Here is a 23689-nt window from a genome sequence, read left to right on the forward strand (position 1 = left end):
GTAGAAATAGAAGAAACACAGAGAAAGCATAAAACAGCTAGCTGCTGCATAACGACGACGTGTGACCGGATATGGTGCACAGTATGCAAGATGTTATGCTTAAAAATTAGATGACGGCTTTATTAACGATCGAACTTAGCGCCGACCGAATTATTACTCTTTCCCATGTTGCAAATCAAATTAAAGGGACAAAGACTGGATGCTGATCAAGAACAGGAAGCAGAAACACAGACGGTGCTATAGGCCTTATATTATTCCTCATCTATATTAACGACACAGGAGATAATCTGAATAGCCGTCTTAGATTGTTTGCAGATGATGCTGTCATTTACCGTCTTGTAAAATCATCAGATGATGAAAACGACTTGCAAAATGATTTAGATAAGACATTTGTATGGTGCGGAAAGTGGCAATTGACCCTGAATGCCGGCCGGAGTGGCCTTGTGCAAATGGCGTGAGGTCAAACGTAAAATGAACATGTTTCGTAGCCGGCCGCGGTGGCCGAGCGGTTCTAGGCGCTACAGTCTGGAACCGCGCGACCGCTACGGTCGCAGGTTCGAATCCTGCCTCGGATATGGATGTGTGTGATGTCCTTAGGTTAGTTAGGTTTAAGTAGTTCTAAGTTCTAGGGGACTGATGACCTCAGAAGTTAAGTCCCATAGTGCTCAGAGCCATTCGAACCATTTTTTACCGTGAAGAAGGAAAAGTGTGAAGTTAATCACACGAATACTAAAAGAAATCAGCTAAATTTCGATTGCGCGATAAGTCACACAAATCTGAACGCTATAAATTCAACAAAATACTTAGGGATTACAATTACAAATAACCTAAATTGGAATGATCACATAGATAATATTGTGGGTAGAGCAAACCAAAGACTGCGATTCATTGGCAGAACACTTAGAAGCTGCAACAGGTCTACTAAAGAGACTGTTTACACCACGTTTGTCCGCCCTATTCTGGAGTAATTGCTGTGCGGTGTGGGATCCGCATCAGGTGGGACTGACGGATGACATCGAAAAAGTACAAAGAAGGGCAGCTCTTTTTGTATCATCGCGAAATAGGGGAGATAGTGTCACACACATGATACGTGAATTGGAGTGGCACTCATTAAAACAAAGGCGTTTTTCGTTGCGACAGGATCTTCTTATGAAATTTCAATCACGTTTTCTCCTGCGATTGCGAAAACGTTCTGTTGGCACCCACCTACATAGGGAGAAATGATTATCGCGATAAAATAAGAGAAATCAGGGCTCGCACAGAAAAATTTAAATGTTTGTTTTTCCTACGCGCCGTTCGAGAGTGGAACAGTAGAGAGACAGCTTGAAGGTGGTTCATTGAACCTTCTGCCAGGTACTTTATTGTGAATAGCAGAGTAATCACGTAGACGTAGACTTAAGTAAAGGATACGAAGATTCAGTTCAAAAATGGCAGGAATGCTGCAGGTGCAATATGCACCCCTAAGAGGACTTGTACGAAGATAATGTTGCGAGGTGATGTCTGGGTACTGGGCACGGCTGTTGTTGATATATGTTGGGAACGCTGAATAGTACATCGTGCGTACTGAGAAACGCCCTTTTTAGCAAAGTAACTACTTGCCAGATACACGACATTAAAAAAAAAAAAAGGCATCTAACGACATTCCGAAGGATGGCTCTCGCCGCTCGTCGCGTAACGCGCGCCCGCCAGCCCGTGACTGTTCTCTAAGATTGTGGGGTTGGCATTCCGCTCAGCAGCAGATGAAAACGGAGAAAAACAGAGTCGGCACCGGTCACACTTTCACATCTGACTTGGGCAGCGTTCGAAGGAGAAGGTCAGCCGCAAAGTGGCGCACACCCAGAACTGGTTCCACACGTCTCCAGGACCGGCGGCAGGTACGGCGCGCCGGCCTTCGGGGACGTGCCGCCAATCCCCCATAGCGCGCCGCGTGCTTCAAAAACAAGGCGCACGTAACGCGAGTGCGAAAGCAACAGAGCTGAACTGCGGACTCAACATTGCTCGGGAAAAGTCTGGAAAAACCTTCGAATTCTGTTCTGTCGAAAATGCACTGTTGATATCATCTACTCATCATCATCAGTTATCTGCTATATTAGCAGGTCCTTTGCCTCTCCATTTTCTGCGATCCATTGCTTCCTTCTTAAAGCTGCTGTATGTTGTACCGTCCATCATGTCATCCAGTATCTGGAATCTCTTCCTTCCTCGCTTCCTTTTCCCTTCTACATAACCTTCTAAAACTGCTTTTATCAGTCCGTCATTCTTTCTTAATATATGCCCAATCCAATTTCTTTTTCTTCTCTGTATTACATTTAGTAACTGTCTTTTCTCTCCCACCCTTCTCTGTACCTATTCATTTTTTTACTCTGTCCATCCAACTTATTCTTTCCATCCTCCGCCATGTCCAGATCTCAAAAGCCTCCAGGCTTTCTCTGTCTTTCTTCCTCATAGTCCATGTTTCAGCGCCATATAGAAGAACACTCAATACAAGACATTTTTTGAGTCTCTTCCTGAGTTCCCTGTCCAGACCGCTGCAGAAAATTCTCCTTTTCTTATAAAACGCCTCTTTTGCCATTGCTATCCTCGTTTTAATTTCTGTTGTGCGCTTCCAGTCGGTGTCTATCCTGCTTCCAAGATACTTAAAATTTTGCACCTGTTCTAGTATTTCTCCATTCAGCATAAATTTTATTTCCTTATTTCCTCCTTGTGCCAATATTTTTGTTTTATTTGTGTTAATTTTCATTCCATATTTTTTTTTCAATGGTGTCCAGCAAATCCTGTAATTCTTTTTCCCCTGTGGCTAGAAGGACCATGTCATCAGCAAACCTCAAACACCCTACTCTTCTTCCTCCAATTTCTACGCCTTTGTCATCTAATGAACATTGGTCAATCATATTTTCCAAGTAGAGGTTGAAAAGAGTAGGTGATAAACAGCATCCTTGTCTGACTCCTTTTCCTAGTCTGATCCAGTTTGTACTTTCTCCTCTCACTTTAACTGAAACTTTTTGATAAGATATGATGAGTTTATAAGTCTTCTGGGTTTCCAGTCCACTCTCTTTTCCCTCATTATAGTCGCCAGCTTGTCCCAAACCACATTGTCAAATGCCTTTTCTAGAAAAGGAAACTATCAAGTAATTTTAATCGGAGTGTAGCACATGTACAAGGGAGGAAATGTCATTTTTAAGATAACTAACGTAGCAGTATTACACTCATCAATTTTCGGAAATAAACTGTTTGCCCTGCGAACCATATACAGCCGTCAACTGTCCCTGAGAACGCTGTGGTCGCAAATCGGCATGAGGAGCGCGTGTGATGCACCAGCTCGTTTCTGAGTGTGCACCAACGATGATGGAGATCACGCTTGGTACGCTTAACGATGAGAAACACGTCCCATGTCGGGACGGCTTAAGGTTTCACTGGCACTCACCTGAAAGGTTCAAGCCGTCCGTGGTGGCCGAGCGGTTCTAGGCACTACAGTCTGGAACCGCGCGACCGCTACGGTCGCAGGTTCGAATCCTGTCTCAGGCATGGACGTGTGTGATGTCCTTAGGTTAGTTAGGTTTAAGTAGTTCTAAGTTCTAGGCGACTGATGACCTCAGTAAAGTCCCCTAGTGCGCAGAGCAATTTTTTTTTGAAAGGTTCAAATGGCTCTAAGCATTATGGGACTTAACATCTGAGGTCATCAGTCCCCTAGACTTAGAACTACTTGAACCTGACTAACGTAAGGACATCACACACATCCATGCCCGAAGCAGAATTCGAACCTGCGACCGAAGCAGCAGCGCGGTTCCGGACCGTAGCGCCTAGAACCGCTCGGCCACATCGGCCGGCCACCTGAATGGAATGTCCCCCTCATCGTACTCTATGTTGTCACTTACACGGCAAACCCGGACTGCAACCCACTCAAAATTATTGGTAAGAGGGCCCAGTGGGCAAAAATGGTCAAGCATGAAAACGGGAAGAGGGTGTACTGAACTGTAAGAAAAAGCCAAATAGAAATGGTGAATGGCCCAAGCTCAAGAAGTAAAACATTGAGGGATGTGAAGGAGCAGTGGCGTGGTGGTTCAATGGTCTGCCGGCACAGTAGCTCAGAGTGTTCGGTCGGAAAGACAGGTGCCGCCTGTAAGAAAAAAACTGACTGAATGCGTCACTGATGAACTTCAACAGGTGTCATGGGATGTCCGCTCGGAACAAATGCAACGAAGAATGATGAACAAAATGAGATTAAAAAAAAGAAAGTGGTCACGGTGTTGGACTAATACGTGCGCGAGATGAGTTCAAAAACTCCCTGCTGCCAACTTTATTTTCACAAAATTATTAACTTTGCGTCAAGTCATTGAAATGTTTGTTCTCCTTCTGTAATCTTGGCAGTTATCATATTATACATTGGTTGTAGAACATGGGTCATTTGGTAAGAGTACAGTACCGAAGCAAGTAAAAGTGAGAGCAGGCGAAATACCACATAGCCATCTCACAGTAATGAAAACAACAAACAAACGGGTGTGAACTATGTTACAATAAAGGAAGTAAAGAGTCAAAGCTTCCAAAACCGAACGATACTTCAAAAACGTTAAAAACATGTGCTTTGACAGAGCACATGTGAAAACTGTGTCATTGTTGCAAGTTGTGTATGTTTTCATCATTTCTTTGGGAGTGATCATATTCATACGAACACCTAAATCGGTCAAGGAGCCATACTTCACTTACTAGGCGTACAAGCTAGCTGCGTCGATACGAGATTCCCATCATACACGTACTGTCATTGATGCCGTGTATGACACACCAGACCTGTTTTTCCACTGGAGGATTCGGCTGATTTGTCGACTTATCACCAGACGTTTGCAGTTCCCATTCGAAAGCTACTTCCTTCGGCTGCAAATAGATTAATTGTGCAGAATCAATCTTCGTCACAAGAATCTTCCTTACACCTCGCTATTGTAAATGGGCTATAGATCGACACAAACACAAATTTGAGTACAGCGACCAGACTCTTCAATGACCAGACGGACAATTCATAATTTGAAACTTCCTGGCAGATTAAAACTGTGTGCCGGGCCGAGACTCGAACTCGGGATCTTTGCCTTTCGCGGGCAAGTGCTCTAGCAACTGAGGTACCCAAGTACGACTCACGCCCCGTCCTCACAGCTTTACTTCTGCCAGTACCTCGTCTCCGCAATATCCATTCTTTCATGAGTGCTAGTTCTGCAAGGTTCGGAGAAGAGCTTCTGTTAAGTTTGGAAGGTAGGAGACGAGGTAGTTGCAGAAGTAAAGCTGTGAGGACGGGGTGTGAGTCGTGCTTGGGTAGCTCAGTTGGTAGAGCACTTGCCCGCGAAAGGCAAAGGTCCCGAGTTCGAGTCTCGGCCCGGCACACAGTTTTAATCTGCCAGAAAGTTTCATATCAGCGCACACTCCGCTGTGGGGTGCGTGCAGGTGCGTGGCGCTCACGCACGTGCGTACGTTTCTCACGCTGCGGCCGCCGCGCCGCCCCGCTGCCCGTGTTATTAGCTCGGGCCAGAGCCGTCAGGGCACCCGCCCCACTGCCGCTCTGGCAATTTCTCCGACCGCTGTAAAGGTCTGCGTGGCTCGTCAGCGCGTAGTTGATCTGTGTAATCGGCGCATGATTGTCGATGCCAGGCCGTCGTGACAAACGGGTTCTCGTAGGCACGAAAGGCTCTCGAGAACGAGGGAGGGAGGGAGGGAGAGAGAGAGAGAGAGAGAGAGAGAGAGAGAGAGTAGAAATTTATCTGAGTGAAAAGATAACTTCCTTAAATCACTGCGTACACATGCAAGCCACTTTATTTTCAACATTTACTCTGAGGTGATACAGGATGGGGGTACTGTAGCGTACACAATGTACACTTAAGAGCCAAAGAGACTGGCACACCTGCCTAATATTGTGTAGGTCCTTCGCGAGCACTCAGAAACGCAACACGACATCGCATGAACTGGACTAATGTCTGAAGTGGTGCTGAAGCCGATTGACAGCGCGAATCCTGCAGGGCTGTCTATAAATCCGTAAGAGAACGAGGGGGTGTAGATCTCTTCTGACAGTACATTGCAAAGCATTCCAGATATACTCAATAATATTCACGTCTGGAGAGTTGGGTGGCCAGCGGAAGTTTTTACACTCCAGGAATCACTCTGTAGCAACTCTGGACGTGTGGGGTGTCGCATTGTGCTGCTGGAATTTCCCAAGACCGTCGGTATGCACAATGGACATGAATGGATGCAGGTGATCAGACAGGATCCTTACGTACGTGTCACATGTCAGAGTCGTATCTAGACGTATCAGGGGTCCAATAATACTCCAACTGCACACGCTCCATACCGTTACAGAGCCTCCACCAGCTTGAAAAGTCTCCTGCTCACATGTAGTGTCCATGGATTCCATACCCCTACACGTCTATCCGCTCGATACAATTTGAAATGAGACTCTTCCGACTAGGCAACATGTTTCCAGTCATCAACAGCCCAATGTCGGTGTTGACAGCACTGAAATCTGCAGCAGTTTGCGGAAGGGTTGCATTTCTGTCATGTTGAACAATTCTCTTCAGTCGTCGTTGGTCCCTTTCTTACAGCATCATTTCCAGCCGCAGCGATGTCGGGGATCTAATGTTTTACCGCGTTCCTGATATTCACGGTACATTCGTGAAATGTCGTACGGGAAAATCCCCACTTCATCGCTACCTCGGAGCTGCTGTGTCTCATCGCTCGTGGGCCGACAGTAACACCACGTTCAAACTCACTTAAATCTTGATAATCTGCCGTTGTAGGAGCAGTAACCGATTTAACAACTGCGCCAGACACTTGTTGTCTACCATAGGCTTTGCCGGCCGCAGCGCCATATTCTGCCTGTCTGTATATTTCTGTATTTGAATACGCATGCCTATACCAGTTTCTATGGCGCTTCAGAGTATAAAAGGGCAGTGCATTGGTGGAGCTGTCATTTGTCCTCAGGTGATTCATGTGAAAAGGTTGTAACCTCCCTACAAAATTCATTTACATTTAACCTCCCCACAAAATTCTTTCCAATTTGTAACCTCCCTACAAAATTCTTTCACATTTAGCGTAACTTCAAAACAGAAAAATTCCTAAATCTCTCAACAGTAAAAAATTATAATTATGTCGTTCACATACAGTGTAACGTCCCAACAAAAAAAATAAATTCAGTAACCTGGTAATAATACACTCCTGGAAATGGAAAAAAGAACACATTGACACCGGTGTGTCAGACCCACCATACTTGCTCCGGACACTGCGAGAGGGCTGTACAAGCAATGATCACACGCACGGCACAGCGGACACACCAGGAACCGCGGTGTTGGCCGGTGTTGCGCAGCATTTGTGCACCGCCGCCGTCAGTGTCAGCCAGTTTGCCGTGGCATACGGAGCTCCATCGCAGTCTTTAACACTGGTAGCATGCCGCAACAGCGTGGACGTGAACCGTATGTGCAGTTGACGGACTTTGAGCGAGTGCGTATAGTGGGCATGCGCGAGGCCGGGTGGACGTACCGCCGAATTGCTCAACACGTGGGGCGTGAGGTCTCCACAGTACATCGATGTTGTCGCCAGTGGTCGGCGGAAGGTGCACGTGCCCGTCGACCTGGGACCGGACCGCAGCGACGCACGGATGCACGCCAAGACCGTAGGATCCTACGCAGTGCCGTAGGGGACCGCACCGCCACTTCCCAGCAAATTAGGGACACTGTTGCTCCTGGGGTATCGGCGAGGACCATTCGCAACCGTCTCCATGAAGATGGGCTACGGTCCCGCACACCGTTAGGCCGTCTTCCGCTCACGCCCCAACATCGTGCAGCCCGCCTCCAGTGGTGTCGCGACAGGCGTGAATGGAGGGACGAATGGAGACGTGTCGTCTTCAGCGATGAGAGTCGCTTCTGCCTTGGTGCCAATGATGGTCGTATGCGTGTTTGGCGCCGTGCAGGTGAGCGCCACAATCAGGACTGCATACGACCGAGGCACACAGGGCCAACACCCGGCATCATGGTGTGGGGAGCGATCTCCTACACTGGCCGTACATCACTGGTCATCGTCGAGGGGACACTGAATAGTGCACGGTACATCCAAACCGTCATCGAACCCATCGTTCTACCATTCCTAGACCGGCAAGGGAACTTGCTGTTCCAACAGGACAATGCACGTCCGCATGTATCCCGTGCCACCCAACGTGCTCTAGAAGGTGTAGGTCAACTACCCAGGCCAGCAAGATCTCCGGATCTGTCCCGCATTGAGCATGTTTGGGACTGGATGAAGCGTCGTCTCACGCGGTCTGCACGTCCAGCACGAACGCTGGTCCAACTGAGGCGCCACGTGGAAATGGCATGGCAAGCCGTTCCACAGGACAACATCCAGCATCTCTACGATCGTCTCCATGGGAGAATAGCAGCCTGCATTGCTGCGAAAGGTGGATATACACTGTACTAGTGCCGACATTGTGCATGCTCTGTTGCCTGTGTCTATGTGCCTGTGGTTCTGTCAGTGTGATCATGTGATGTATCTGACCCCAGGAATGTGTCAATAAAGTTTCCCCTTCCTGGGACAATGAATTCACGATGTTCTTATTTCAATTTCCAGGAGTGTACAATGTAACTAACCTCTCAATTAAATTGTCACTCACTTATGACTTTTCACTAATTGACTGTGAATTTAACCTGGTAAATTTTGGACGTCAGCAGTGCTGCGTCATGGCCCTGAAAGATCATTCTGAATAACAAAAAGAAAATTCTTATCTCAATGAAGTCGCCGGAAACGCATATATATCTGCTCTTAAAATAATGTTTTCTGGCATAGCCCTGTGCAATGCTGGCCGATAGATTTGACATTTATGAAAAGAAGCAACTGATTTTTCTTTTGCAACAATCGGGATGATCACGGATGGGAGAAATTAGTAAATTCTTTAAATTGAAATGAATGGTTGTTAAAAGTTACTTTTTATGAGACAGATTATTATTACGAGATTTTTAAAACATTTACATGGGACTTGAGATGACATTACTACATATGTGCGAGGCTGCTTTTTACCTTATACAATAATACTCAGGCTCCGGCATCGCTGCACCGCGACCGGCCCACCCAATACGATACACCAGACCAGACCAGACCAGACCAGACTGCAGACTAGCAACAACTTACTGCTACAGCTACACAGTTCCTACTGCAGTCAACACTGCTCTCTGGTCAGAGATTCTCTTCTACCTTGCATATCGTAGGCAGCGCATGAGCAATACATCGAAATTACATCTGCTCGGACCTCTTACAAGGTTTCCGTCATGATTATGACCGCACGACGGCAATTAACACACTTTGAACGCGGAATGGTAGTTGTAACTAGACGCATGGCGCATTCCATTTCGGGAATCGTTAGGGAGTTCAGTATTTCGACATCCACAGTGTGAAGAGTGTTCCGAGAGTACCAAATTTCGGGCGTTACCTCTCACCTCGAACAAAGCAGTGGCAGGGACCTTTACCTAACCATCGAAAGCAGCAGAGTTTGTTTAGAGTTGTCAGTGCTAACAGACAAGCAACACTGCCTGAAATAACCGCAGAAATCAATGTGGGAGTACGACGAACCTATCCGTTAGGACAGTGTCATGAAATTCGGCGTTAATGGGCCGTGGCAGCAGCGACCGATGCAGAAACCTTCATTAACAGAAAACCACCTGCAGCGCCTCTCTTGGGCTTTTGACCATATAGTTTGAACCCTAGACGACTGGAAAACCGCGGCCAGATCAGATGAGTCCCGATTGCAATTGGTATGAACTGATGGTAGCCCGAAGCGAAGGACCCAAGGCACTGTGCAAGCTGGTGGTGGGACCATAATGATGTGGACTGTTTTTACATAAATGGACTGCGTGCTCTGGTCCAACTGAACTAATCATTGTCTGGAAATGGTTATGTTAGGTTACCTGGAGACCATTTGCAGCCATTCGTGGTACGGAATTTTTATGGATGACAAATGCGCCATGTCATCGGGCCACAATTGTTCGTGATTGGTTTGAAGAACATTCTGGACAATTTTAGCGAATGATTTGGCCAGCCATGACGCCCGACGTAAATCTCATCGAAAATTTATGGGAGATAATCGAGAGGTCAGTTCGTACAGAAGATCCTGCACCGGCGAAACTTTGGCAATCATGGACGAGTATGGAGGCAGCATGGCTGAGTATTTCGGCAGGGGACGTCCAACGACATGTTAAAATCATGCCACACTGAACTGCTGCACTACAGCGGGTAAAAGGAGGTCGGACATGACTTTTGTCGGCCTAGTGTATGTGATAAAATTTTCGTAGAAACGAAAGGAAACAGGTCGATCCAGTCTGACCTACCATCAGATTTAGCATCTGGAGGGCTACTGTGTGTCGAAATATTTCATTATGAAGAAACCCTACAGTTAAATTAGAAAACATCTCAATTGACAGTCGCATGATATCTCGAAGTCCGATTGGTTGAAAAGCGAAACTTCGCACAACGCGCTCAGACAGTCGCTAGCAACATTATTCACAAAGTTTCCCGCTCAAGAACTAGGAGCTACCGTTGAATGTGGTGCGAATCTATCACGATGCTGCTTTTCACTGCCATCACAGGCTTCGTAGCAAGTGCCTGGGCGCACAGACTTCGGTGCTTGCGGAACAGGTGAATCCACCAGATGCTTTACTGGTGATCCTCGGAGTCTACCCGGTAGACATTACCGTAAAACATCGTGCAGCTTCCTGCTGATTACGTACACCGGATTTGACAAAAGTCGAACATATCTTAGACTAAAGGTTAAGAACTGAGGCCTATCATAATGTTGCCTGTTGGCCATGCAAACCGCAATAAGGGACACGGCCAGTGTAATTTACCTGGGCAGGATCAATGCGAAAGACATAGACGTGTCACTGTGGTCATACAGCAATTCAGAATCATACTGTCTCGTATGATGAAATTAGGGAATTAACAGTGACACACAACGACTATACGAACATTTAATAAATGAAGAATGGTCGAAATTAACGTACAACGTTGCTAACACCATTTCCCCGCAAGGAAAAGACAAATTTATCGTGGTAAGGCAATATAAAATCGCTCCCATCCCAAACAGCATCATCACAGAAGCTTAAATGCGAATTACGAAGTGCTAGCGAGTGCATCTAGTGTTGTGGGAGATGCGAATGTGGCAAAATAAAAACAGCTGTCTTCAATATGATATGGCACCGCCAAACATTTCAAGCACCGCCTTGGAGGAGGTGAGGACATTGATAGCTCAGTACCGCCACCATCAGACTTCCATTTTTATTTTGGTAAAAGTGAGAGAGCAGCAGACGGTGGAGACAGCAGATGCAGTTACTTCCCGTCGGGAACGAAGGGAGTCGGCGCAGTGGTTCCAATAGTTAGGCTTTTTCAGCATGAGAATGGTTAAACTCGCCATCCGATATTCTATAAGTAACAGAGAAATAGCAGTATCAGATGAGCATTTAGCGGTTCCCTTTAACGTTTTCCTCAGGTACAATTGATTGTCGTGACCGTGAGAGAAATTCACGTAGTGGTTTAGGTTCCAACGGGAGCGTGGCGCCACCGGCGTTCTTCCATCGTAGACCTCGACAACATCTCAGGCAACATGACGTCATGATAGCATGGATTGGCCAGTCACGGGCCGTTTATTGAGAATGATGAGAGACAGTTACTCCTGATGAAGACATGGCGATAAACTCGAGTGTTGCCGTAATGCTTGGACGTGCTGAAAAGTAACGCCGCGAAACGTTTTTATGTGAGAACTCTTAAAGGTTTTTTAACATTCTGCGTCTTTGCTCTTCATGTCTGCTCGAACAGCCGTGTGACCGCGCGGATTCCACACACTTGACGCCGAAATGCAGTGTGTTTCCGAGTATCTGCTTGGACTCGCGGCAGTCCCCGCGGTGCCTTGCGGCCCGGAGGCGGGGCCCAGGGTCCTGGGAGAGCCAGACATCGGAGGCTGCAGCGGCGGCGTGGCCGGTGGTGCGTGCTGGAGCCGCTCCAGTAGGCACGCGGCGGATCGCGTTGCAGCCGCCGGCCGCTCCAGGGCCCGACACCGAGCTGACCAGCATCCGCACAAGCTGCCGACCCTCGAGGCCAAAACGTGTTCCTATTTCTCATGCTTAGCTTCAAAGGGCGTACTAAATCGTGGCGGCAATGTGCCAAAATTTAAAAATAATTCGTTCACAGATTGTGATACTGCTATTTCTCTGTTCCATTACACCACAAAACTGCAATGTTGTAACACTGTTTGAAGTATTTAGGAAACCCTATAAGCGGCAGTTCGTCGTTTATTGGTTAGCATTGCTGCCTCTGAATCGCGGGCTCCCAGGGTCAATCCGCGACCGGATCTGACATCTTCTTCTTTCGGGGACTTGACGTTCGTGCTATTCTAACCAATTCATCTCATCTTCATCGACGCCCGATTCCCCGCAAGTGGCGTCAAATGGAAAGACATGTATCAGGCGTCCGAACAACCCCAGACGTGGTATCCCGACCACTAGTGCCGGCGCCGGCCGAGGTGGCCAAGCGGTTCTATGCGCTACAGTCTGGTGCCGCGCGACAGCTACGGTCGCAGTTTCGAATCCTGCCTCGCGCATGGATGTGTGTGATGTCCTTAGGTTAGCTAGGTTTAAGTAGTTCTAAGCTCTAGGGGACTGATGACCTTAGATGTTAAGTCACATAGTGCTCAGAGCCATTTGAACCATTTTGAACCACTTGTGCCGTGTTTACCTGATGTCGTTGACACCCCAGTGCTATCACCTGTGTACGGCATGTGTTGCATGCCTTAATCGCTGTGATCACTTTGTAAGACTATTCTCAGCTGAAAATTTATCTTCAAGTAAAATATCATACAAGTTACACTGATTTTTAACCTGGCCATAAAACGAGGGTATGGCGATTAACATTTCCATAAAATTATTTTACATAAAAACAGAAAGTGATCATTGTCTGTATCAGAAAAAACGTCAAAGTAATTGTCTTTTATGAAACGTGCTTCGCCCTTGCGTCACCAGCTCACAGCCCACTGTATTCAAACATTATGAATCACCTCGAAGGGAGCGATCTATTGATACGTAATCAGCATGGATTCAGAAAACATCGTTCTTGTGCAACGCATCTAGCTGCTATCGACAGGGGATCTCAAGTTGATTCCGGAAAGCTTTTGACACCGGTCCTCACAAGCGACTTCTAATCAAGCTGCGGGCCTATGGGGTATCGTCTCAGTTGTGCGAATGGATTCGTGATTTCCTGTCAGGAAGGTCGCAGTTCGTAGTAATAGACGGCAAATCATCGGGTAAAAATTAAGTGATATCAGGTGTTTCCCAGGGAAGCGTCCTGGGACCTCTGCTGTTCCTGATCTATATAAATGACCTGGGTGACAATCTGAGCAGTTCTCTTAGGTTGTTCGCAGATGATGCTGTAATTTACCGTCTAGTAAGGTCATCCGAAGACCAGTATCAGTTGCAAAGCGATTTAGAAAAGATTGCTGTATGGTGTGGCTGGTGGCAGTTGACGCTAAATAACGGAAAGTGTGAGGTGATCCACATGAGTTCCAAAAGAAGTCCGTTGGAATTCGATTACTCGATAAATAGTACAATTCTCAAGGCTGTCAATTCAGCTAAGTACCTGGGTGTTAAAATTACGGACAACTTCAGTTGGAAAGACCACATAGATAATATTGTGGGGAAGGCGAGCCAAAGGTTGCGTTTCATTGGCAGGACACTTAGAAGATGCAACAAGTCCACTAAAGAGACAGCTTACGCTACACTCGTTCGTCCTCTGTTAGAATATTGCTCCGCGGTGTGGGATCCTTACCAGGTGCGATTGACGGAGGATATCGAAAGGGTGCAAAAAAAGGGCAGCTCGTTTTGTTTTATCACGTAGTAGGGGAGAGAGTGTGGCAGATATGGTACGCGAATTGGGATGGAAGTCATTAAAGCAAAGACATTTTTCGTCGCGGCGAGATCTATTTACGAAATTTCAGTCACCAACTTTCTCTTCCGAATGCGAAAATATTTTGTTGAGCCCAACCTACATAGGTAGGAACGATCACCAAAATAAAATAAGAGAAATCAGAGCTCGAACAGAAAGGTTTAGGTGTTCGTTTGTCCCGCGCGCTGTTCGGGAGTGGAATGGTAGAGAAATAGTATGATTGTGGTTCGATGAACCCTCTGCCAAGCACTTAAATGTGAATTGCAGAGAAGTCATGTAGATGTAGATGTGGGCTGCAGAGGTAACAGGGTACCACGAGAGGTTCGCCAGAGAGGGAACTCTGCGTCTCGCGCAACCGAGTATTTTGGAGGCCCGCCTAGGTAGGAGCAGCAACAGGTGCTGTGTTGTCTCACGAGAAAAGGCCTCATTAAGCGGCGCGGAGAAACCACGCCGGCGGCCAGTGCGAGGACCGGCCGCGGAGAAAGCGACCTCTGCGGGGGACCACGTTGCGCCAGCGCCGCGCCTCCTTCCTCCTGTACGGCTTATCTCACGGCATCTCACGGCTGCCCACGGTGTCTGTGGGCAGTGCCGGTATGCTTATTATTGTGGATAGGAAGGCGTTCCCCTTGAACGAGCAGTAGTAGAGCCGACGTCTACTACAGGTGCTTTCCACACAGACCTGAAAACAGTAGGAAAGTATTGTCTCGATTACATGATTGGAAAACGGCTTTTTCATGCCGAGCCTATGAATGCTATACTAGCGTTAGTGGGGGAGGTAGGGTGGGGGGGGGGGGCGGGGAGGGTTCACAGCACTCCTGAAGAAAGTCCCTTTGCTCGGCTACAGGCTTGGATCGTCCTGGCGTACCATCGATGAGATGATCAAGCCAACGCTGGTCCAGATTGTCCCACTCTTCAGTGGTGGTTCTCCATAAGTCGCACAGAATATGTGGTCGTTACAAATGTCCACAAACGACTCGCTTCAGTTCCCAGGCATGTTCGGTTGGGCTCATGTAAGGGGAACAGGCAGGCCACTCCACCCGCCTGTATTCTTATCTCACGACATCTTACAGCTTCCCCCGATGTCTGTGGGCAGTGCTGGTATGTTTATTATTATGGATAGGGAGGCGTTCCCCTTGAATGAGCAGTGTTAGAGGCGACAACAGGTGCTTTCGACACAGATCTGAAAACAATAAGAAAGTATTGACCATAGCACGCTGAAGGAACGCGAGTTATCACCACCAAAATGAAATTATCACCAAAATGTTGGTGATACGATCCACTATTGGTTGCAGAATCTCGTCCCGACACCGTAGGGCAGTAAGATTGCCCTAAACAACCACGAAAGGTGTACTTTGACACAACGTAATACCACCTCAGAACATCTCCACTACCACCTTCTTGCACACGTGGGACACAGTGTTGGGGGCGTTCGATATTATCGGATTTCTTCTAAACGAGTTATAAGATACTGTAGTCCCTTTGTTATTCCAGACTACGATGCAGTGATCCTTCGGAGATGCATATCTGTACGAGTCCAGAATGTAGACCCACGGTTGACGACATGGGGAAGTTTGCGTCAGGCCGTTATTCGTGCGCGGGTAGCCTAATGCTAAGGCGACTGCTCGCGATAAGCGGGAAATCAGGGTTTGCGTTCCAGATCAGCACAAATTTTCATTGTCAGCATTCCATTACACAGCTGATGGTTGTGCATATTCGCACCTGCGAATACATTTCATGTACCAAAACAAGGTGTCTGCGATTATCAGCGTAAAAGCAAATCAGACTTCCGTCCTCAAACAACCTACTACGCCAATCCTGGGGCGTCCATTCTGCATGATTTCGTGCTCATCTGGAGTCTACAGTGTTATGGTGTACGTCGTCTCCTAACAGTTTGATGAGAATACGACGTCCTATAGCCTCTTCGAACGGCCAAATTCAGTTCTGGAGGACACACCCGGTGGTTACTTTGACTCAAAACTCGTAGATATCCATCATGCTGTACTCCTGCCGAACGTGGACGGCCTATGCGGTGTACTTCGTCAACACCAACTGTCATTTAGAACCGATTCCATATCTGCACCACATCATTTGACTCCGGTGGCCGTAGAGCAGCTTCCGTAACTTATGATGCGGACGCGATCATTGCTCGCGATTATCCTCCGTGCCGTGATTGACATTCACCATAATGTTCTACAGAAATCTGTAACACGTCCCTACAGGTGCTTTACTTTCTCACCAAATTACATTCTGCTGGAGACATGCTGACTCTCAGCTTTATCTTCACTACGGTAAAAGCTGAAGGAATGATTTAGTTTGTGCCAGGATCGGCACTACAACCTGAGTCTTCTGCTTACTTGCCAAATGTCATCCTTTACACCAACCTGCTCTTATATCTGCCTGGACTACCCTAGTTCTAAATCGCTCCAGGCAAATGCGTGGATGTTTCCTTTGAAAGGGCACAGCCGACTTCCTTCCCCGTCTTTCCCTAATCCGGTAAGACCGATGACCACGCACTTTGGTCTCCTCCCCCAAACAACCCAACGCAACTACCCTTGTTCAGCGCCCTAACACAAACTTCGGTTCACACCTCAGCCTATCTTGATGTTCCCCGTCTTATATCGTCAGTACTCAGTGCAGCTGTGTTAGCTAATGCCAGGCTGCTTAGTAAGCAGGAGACCGGGGTTCAAGACCCCGCCTAGCCACAAATTTTAATTCATTACTTCTATTCTAATCGAAGATCCGTTATCTCCAACTGAAATTCTGCAGTCCATTAAGAGTGCAGCGTTCTAGTCGCAGGTAGCGCGCTCGTGATAACCGTGCGTATCTTTACAAATAAATTCAGGAACAGCCACCTTAGCAGCAAACCTGCATGACATATCAGGGTGATAAAACTTTTTGCTTGATCTGTGTATAATCGCCGGCCGCGGTGGCTGTGCGGTTCTAGGCGCTCCAGTCCGGAGCCGCGCTGCTGCTACGGTCGCAGGTTCGAATCCTGCTTCGGGCATGGGTGTGTGTGATGTCCTTAGATTAGTTAGGTTTAAGTAGTTCTAAGTTCTAGGGGACTGATGACCACAGCAGTTGAGTCCCATAGTGCTCAGAGCCATTTGAACCATTTGTGTATAATCGGGTAAACTGAAGAGTGCCGTGATGAAAGGCCAACTGTTTATGATCGTAAGAAATGCAACTGTCAACAGGAGCACACTACCGAAATCTCCTGGTGAGGTTACGGGGAGCTGTCAGAACGACGCCTTGCAGTAAGCTGCCCAACAGGCTGTGTTTGCTGCATGACTCGAATAAAGAAACCATTGCGTGGCAGGCAGTTCTTGAATGACGACGATGTGATTGTCGAGGTCGAACGATTCTAGAACAGCCAAAATGGAGACTTCTACGAGTAAAGCTACCGCGACATCATCCATCGATGGGAACATGTCCGAAAGAACAGATACCATCTTAGTATAAGGCTCACCGGCCACTTTACCATCTTCTTCTTCTGTGCGGATGCACAAAAAGTGCCCGAACTCTTACGGGAATCGGCAACGTGCCGCGAGTAATGAGTATAATGGGCGGGGGCACTACGAATGTAGTGCGGGACAATACGTTGAGACTGTGGGTGTCGCGGGAGGCGTGCCAGAGATAAGTCCCTGCAGTCGCACTATCCTCTGTGTCCTCGGTCGCTCAGATCGATAGAGCGTCTGTCATGTATGCAGGAGGTCGCTGGTTCGAGTCCCGGTCGGGGCACACATTTTCATCTGTCCCCGTTGACGTATGTCAACGCCCGTAAGCAGCTAATGGTTGTCATTTCATTGTAACTTATTTTAAAAGTTTAACACAATAAGACAAGTATTTCATTTAGACACTGTGTGTTTGCCTGAAGGCGACGTAACTGACGGCGCGCAAATGCCAGGACTTTATTCATCCAGTATGTGAGAATGACAGCACTTGGTTGCTTCCTACAAACTTTACACTTAATTTTAAACCTTTTGAATACTTCGTCTCGCTTATCTGCGTTACGTAAATATTTAACACATTAACTCAATTGTAATAAGAAGTTTGAAGCTGTTTTAAGCGTGGGAGTTCGATTATTTAAAGATTCGGGGTTTCAGTGATATTTTATAACCACGTTTCCTGTCTTACACTGGATATGAGGTGTGATAAATAACGCTATTTTTTAAAAGAATCGTTATTTATTCATCAATGTCATTTTTGTCCCCTTCAAAGTAATCCATCTCAGGTATAATATACTTGTGCCAGCGCTTTTTCCAACTTTGGAAGCTTTTATGGAATTAACATTTCATTGTGGTGTTAAGCTCCTTCGGCGATTCTGTTTTTATCTCCCCAGTGGTGCCAAAACGACGTCCTATCATGGTTCTCTTCAGCTTTGGTAATAGAAAGAAGTCGCAGGGAGCCATTGTAAACGAATACAGTAGCTGCGGCAACGTAAAGGTTTTGTTTTTTGCCAAAAAATCAACAACAAGCAGTGAGGTGTGAACGGAAGCGTTATCGTGATACAGTTTCCACGAGCGATTTTGGTAGAATCTTTGGACTGCTTCGCGCAAACGGCGCATAATTTCCAGGTGGTCTTTCTAATTGTCCGTAAGACCACAAGGCAGGAACTCATGATGCAGTACCCCACTGCAATCGAAGAAAACAGCGAGAAGAATCTTCACATGTGATCCGACTTGTCGAATTTTTTCGGTCTTGGCTCTTCATGTAGTTTCCATTGGGACGATTTGGCCGTGGTTTCGACGTCGTACCCTTATACCCACGTTTGGTCACGTGTTATAACCAACTTTAGCTGTATCGCTGTCGACTTCATTCAGCAGTTCCTCAATGATGCCCACGCGACGTCGTTTTTGATCGAAATTCAATTGTTTTGGAATAAACTTTGCTACTACACGTTTCATGCCCAAAAAAATCCGAAAAAATTGCTTGGCATGAGCCAAAGGATATGCCGACACCATCAGCCACTCTGATGGTGATTTGACAATTTTCCAAAACCATTTCCTTTACTTCTTCCACCCTGTCGTCAGTACTCGATGTGCTAAGGCGTCCGGGGCGGTCGTCGTCTTCAACGCCTTCTCGACCGTATTTGGAACGTTTATACCACTCGTAAACTCTTGCTTTACTTATAGCAGAATCGCCAAAACCCACAGTCAACATTTCGAACGCGGTGCTGCACTTGATTGCAAGCAAAATTTAATGCAAATTCTTTGATCCATCTTTTTCGAAAGTAAAAATTCGCCGCGCATTCGAAAACACGTACAACCTTTTCGACTATCAACAGTGAACTAAATATTGAAACATGCAAACACACATCAGGAGCCTGCGTATAACAAGGTAAAAAAAATTGAAAATCGATTTATAAAGCTCGCGAAATTAAAAAATTCCCGTTACTTCTTGATCACATCTTATGTACGCCGAGAACAAATTTCAACACGCTCGTCATATGGAGTTAAGAATGTATAAACATCAGAAATAAAGGCGTTTTCAGTGTGCACTTGACTGGTGTATTTCGTAGCTGTAGGGGAACGCAGCTGTATCGACACTTATGATTACGATCGCAGTATTGCCTGGAAATGCGGTTTCCGTTCCCAGAGTCGTTTCAAAGCGTACGTCCTCGAGTTTAAAACGCGAGGAAAGCAATAACAATAATGTCATGTTACAGTACAGTCGTTAAAGGGGAAAGGGAAGTTCCTGCGAATAATTACGACATAGTTGTGTGCGTCATGCTTTATGCAAATCCAGTGTGTCCTGAAAAGCCACCTCTGCGCCTGACCGAAAGACCTGCCCGGGAAGGCCGAGGGAACAAGTGAAAGGTAGAAAATATCTCGCATCCGTTCGCGAAATGTGGGAACCTCGTAAGGTCCAGCGCGTAGTCGATGAAGGGTCACCCGATACGCGGAGATAAGCCATCTCGCGGCGGCTGAGCAGTGATGGTGGGGGGCCCGTGTGCCGGCTCCGGGTGTGCACGCGCCTGCGTTTGCGTCACAAAGTCACTCTTAAAGAAAAACAGAAGAACGGCGACAGTGGATTATTATTATAACTATAATATTTGCCTACCTATCCGTTACACGGTGGATTACAAAAAATCCCCTATCTACCTTGCAGAAATGCCATGTTCTGTCAATAATATACACTACTCGCCATTAAAATTGCTACACCAAGGAGAAATGCAGATGGTAAACGGGTATTCATTGGACAAATATATTATACTAGAACTGACCTGTTATAATGTATTATGTAAGAAGAATAGATGCTGAATGATGAATGCATGCAGCTTGCCGCTAACTTTGTGTAATGTCTTGTCTATATAGACGTGTATCTGTTGCCTTTAAGATCCCTTCACTTTCACACACAAATCTATACAGTAAGGTAAGGGCCTCCCGTTTTGTCTTTAGGCTGATCCGTGATAAGACAGGCGAAAAATTAGACTAATGGAGGATTATTAGTATTTTCTCTAATTTTCATTCGCTCTCTCTCTCTCTCTCTCTCTCCTTTATCGATGTACAGTTTTTGATATAATATTTCATTACGTGAAATCAGCCAAATAGAATCTCTGGTGGAGCCCTTCGTCTTAGTATTCAGCGGCTGGCTTGCTGTAAGAGATCTTTACATTTATTATTATTGTTAAGCGCTGCATTCAGTTGGGAAAATCAATCGTTTGAACAATTCGTTCCTTTTACGAAAGATTTCGAATTCCAGATGTGTACGAAGCCTTTTTGGACGATTTAACAAAGACTCGGTGATTGCAGGCTCTCTTCGACACAGCTGAAACTTCCCCACTAATTACAGGGCCAACACAATCATCAATGATTCCGACAACGAACTCATTCGTTCATTCACTCCAGAATAAAAGGGGTCACAAACCTTATTTATGAAGGAAATTGTATATTCAATCCATCTCCATTACATGTCCAGATCTTTGTTGGTTCCAAGTCTTAATTATTTTCCGTTACAGTTTCTTTCTCTTCAAACAACCCGCTAGTGGCACAAATGTTAATAGCTCGCTTTAGCGAGAAGAAAAGCAAATATATATCTTTTAGAAACCCGTCAATCTTTTAACAGATACTTCCGAAGCTGTCCTAGTTACCAATCTAACAACCTTGGAGAATACATACATGTATCTCTGTTATTCCAAAGAATAAACGCACTAGAAAATACTTTGGCGTCGACGAGCTGTCGCCGCATATGTTACTAGAAAATCAGATCAGATACTTTTCCAAAGTAAATAAATGTGGATGATTTGATTGACAATGATTAATTGGTGCGTGGTAGAGGGTAATTTTCTGTGGGGACATTACACTGTGATTACATTTTCACGCAGTTTGGGTGCACAGATCCTGATAAATCAGTACCCAGAACAACCACATCTGGCCGTAATAACGGCCTTCATAGGCCTGGGCATAGAGTCAAACAGAGCTTCGATGGCGTGTACAGGTACAGCTGCCCATGCAGCTTCAACACGATACCACAGTTCATCAAGAGTAGTGACTGACGTATTGTGACGAGCCAGTTGCTCGGCCACCATAGACCAGACGTTTTCAATTGGTGAGAGATATGGAAAATGTGCTGCAGTCGAACATTTTCTGTATCCAGAAAGGACCGTACAGGACCTGCAACATGCGGTCGTGCATTATCCTGCTGAAATGTAGGGTTTCGCAGGGATCGAATGAAGGGCAGAGCCACGGGTCGTAACACATCTGAAATGTAACGTCCACTGTTCAAAGTGCCGTCAGTGTGAACAAGAGGTGACCGAGACGTGTAACCAATGGCACTCCATACCATCACGCCGTGTGATACGCCAGTATGGCGATGACGAATACACGCTTCCAATGTACGTTCACCGCAATGTCGCCAAATAAGGATGCGACCATCATGATGCTGTAAACAGAACTTCGATTCATCCCAAAAATTGACGTTTTGCCATTTGTGCACCCAGGTTCGTCGTTGAGTACACCATCGCAGGCGCTCCTGTCTGTGATGCAGCGTCAAGGGTAACCACAGCCATGGTCTCCGAGCTGATAGTCCATGCTGCTGCAACGTCGTCGAACTGTTCGTGCATATGGTTGTTGTCTTGCAAACGTCCCCATCTGTAGACTCAGGGATCGAGACGTGGCTGCACGATCCGTTACAGCCATGCGGATAAGATGCCTGTCATCTCGACTGCTAGTGATACGAGGCCGTTGGGATCGAGCACGGCGTTCCGTATTACCCTCCTGAACCCACCGATTCCATATTCTGCTAACAGTCATTGGATCTCGACCAACGCGAGCAGCAATGTCGCAATACGATAAACTGCAATCGCGATAGGCTACAATCCGACCTTTATCAAAGTCGGAAACGTGATGGTACCATTTCTACTCTTCACACGAGGCATCACAACAACGTTTCGCCAGGCAACGCCAGTCAGCTGCTGTTTTTGTATGACAAATCGGTTGGAAACTTTCCTCATGACAGCACGTTGTAGGTGTCGCCACCGGCGCCACTCTTGTGTGAATGCTCTGAAAAGCTAATCGTTTGCATATAACAGCATCTTCTTCCTGTCGGTTAAATTTCGCGTCTGTAGCAGGTCATCTTCGTGGTGTAGCAATTTTAATGGCCGGTAGTGTAGTTTGTGAGGGTATGCTTTTCCACTTTCCTGGCGTCACTGACTTTGGTTTGCTTACCTCGCGGCTTCTTATGTTACCTCGTAGATCTCGACCTCATTCTCCTTGTAGGCGCAGGATTCGACGTGCAGACACCAAACTATACTAAACTGAAGTGACAGCATGAGAGAAAACCCAGTGTTACGAAATACACTCCTGAAAATTGAAATAAGAACTCCGTGAATTCATTGTCCCAGGAAGGGGAAACTTTATTGACACATTCCTGGGGTCAGATACATCACATGATCACACTGACAGAACCACAGGCACATAGACACAGGCAACAGAGCATGCACAATGTCGGCACTAGTACAGTGTATATCCACCTTTCGCAGCAATGCAGGCTGCTATTCTCCCATGGAGACGATCGTAGAGATGCTGGATGTAGTCCTGTGGAACGGCTTACCATGCCATTTCCACCTGGCGCCTCAGTTGGACCAGCGTTCGTGCTGGACGTGCAGACCGCGTGAGACGACGCTTCATCCAGTCCCAAACATGCTCAATGGGGGACAGATCCGGAGATCTTGCTGGACAGGGTAGTTGACTTACACCTTCTAGAGCACGTTGGGTGGCACGGGATACATGCGGACGTGCATTGTCCTGTTGGAACAGCAAGTTCCCTTGCCGGTCTAGGAATGGTAGAACGATGGGTTCGATGACGGTTTGGATGTACCGTGCACTATTCAGTGTCCCCTCGACGATCACCAGTGGTGTACGGCCAGTGTAGGAGATCGCTCCCCACACCATGATGCCGGGTGTTGGCCCTGTGTGCCTCGGTCGTATGCAGTCCTGATTGTGGCGCTCACCTGCACGGCGCCAAACACGCATACGACCATCATTGGCACCAAGGCAGAAGCGACTCTCATCGCTGAAGACGACACGTCTCCATTCGTCCCTCCATTCACGCCTGTCGCGACACCACTGGAGGCGGGCTGCACGATGTTGGGGCGTGAGCGGAAGACGGCCTAACGGTGTGTGGGACCGTAGCCCAGCTTCATGGAGACGGTTGCGAATGGTCCTCGCCGATACCCCAGGAGCAACAGTGTCCCTAATTTGCTGGGAAGTGGCGGTGCGGTCCCCTACGGCACTGCGTAGGATCCTACGGT

At 46.9% G+C, this 23689-nt stretch overlaps 1 protein-coding gene and 1 non-coding gene across 6 annotated transcripts in view; both read left to right on the forward strand.

Annotated features, from left to right (window-relative positions):
* The window catches only part of LOC126088613 (uncharacterized), a 511853-nt gene that overhangs the window by 51210 nt on the left and 436954 nt on the right, over window positions 1–23689 (forward strand). The gene's annotated exons all lie outside the window — the stretch shown is intronic.
* Window positions 5289–5363, forward strand: Trnas-cga (transfer RNA serine (anticodon CGA)). The gene has a single exon. It is a non-coding gene; the product is annotated as a tRNA-Ser (tRNA).

This window comes from Schistocerca cancellata, chromosome 6, assembly GCF_023864275.1.
Source record: "Schistocerca cancellata isolate TAMUIC-IGC-003103 chromosome 6, iqSchCanc2.1, whole genome shotgun sequence".
Taxonomy (NCBI): domain Eukaryota; kingdom Metazoa; phylum Arthropoda; class Insecta; order Orthoptera; family Acrididae; genus Schistocerca; species Schistocerca cancellata.